We start from the raw sequence: 836 nt of genomic DNA on the forward strand, positions 1-836 counted from the left end.
CTTCTCAGGGATTTGATGTGTGAAAAGATGGACGTGTAGAGTTTCTCTGCTGTAGACCTGTCAGACTCTGAAAAGATCCAAACATATAATTATCGATAATTATCCAAACATGAGACCGTAGAGTCATAACGTATTATGTTGCACAATATTGGTAAAGACGTGGTCATAACTTCTTTGGCTGAGTCTGTTGTGTTTGTTTGTCATTCACTACAATAGTGTTATATTGTATGAAACAAGTGTAGCTGTTCAAGTTGTTCTCTCACAAACCATCTCACATTTAGTCTCTCTGACTCCCATAGAAAATCACTGGAAAAAGAATCATTGTTTTGAACCCTCAATGTTCCATTAAATGTGTCTTGAATTTAAACCTGTCTCCTGAGCAGGAGTTATCTTAGCAACCATAAATACAAGAGGCACAGCACGATTGTTCACAACTAGCACGTCCACTGTGTCGTATTTCTCCACTGTATGGGTGGATATACAAGCTATACGAGTTTCATATAAAGTCAGCAGCTCTGTCGTGCTCTGTATTAGATTTGGGGAATTTTACACTGCAACAACCCCAGCCAACATTTCCCACAGCCCAGTCACCAGAACAAAATGTTGGCATTGTATGTCTCTGCAAACAACAAATTTGTTACATTTGTACCTTTCATACTTATTATATCAACATTTCTTAAGGGACATAGTTCTGATTACAGGTATATGAGCTGAGTTTCTCATCAGGAGGAAGAGGGGTTGGTGGATCGTGTGACACATAGGCAGGACGGCAGCCAAGCAGCAGACTGCTGTTCAAAACCAGTGACAGTGACTGTGTCTGAGGCATAGACTGTAAA

The sequence above is a fragment of the Epinephelus lanceolatus genome, chromosome 6 (assembly GCF_041903045.1).
Source record: "Epinephelus lanceolatus isolate andai-2023 chromosome 6, ASM4190304v1, whole genome shotgun sequence".
Classification (NCBI taxonomy): domain Eukaryota; kingdom Metazoa; phylum Chordata; class Actinopteri; order Perciformes; family Serranidae; genus Epinephelus; species Epinephelus lanceolatus.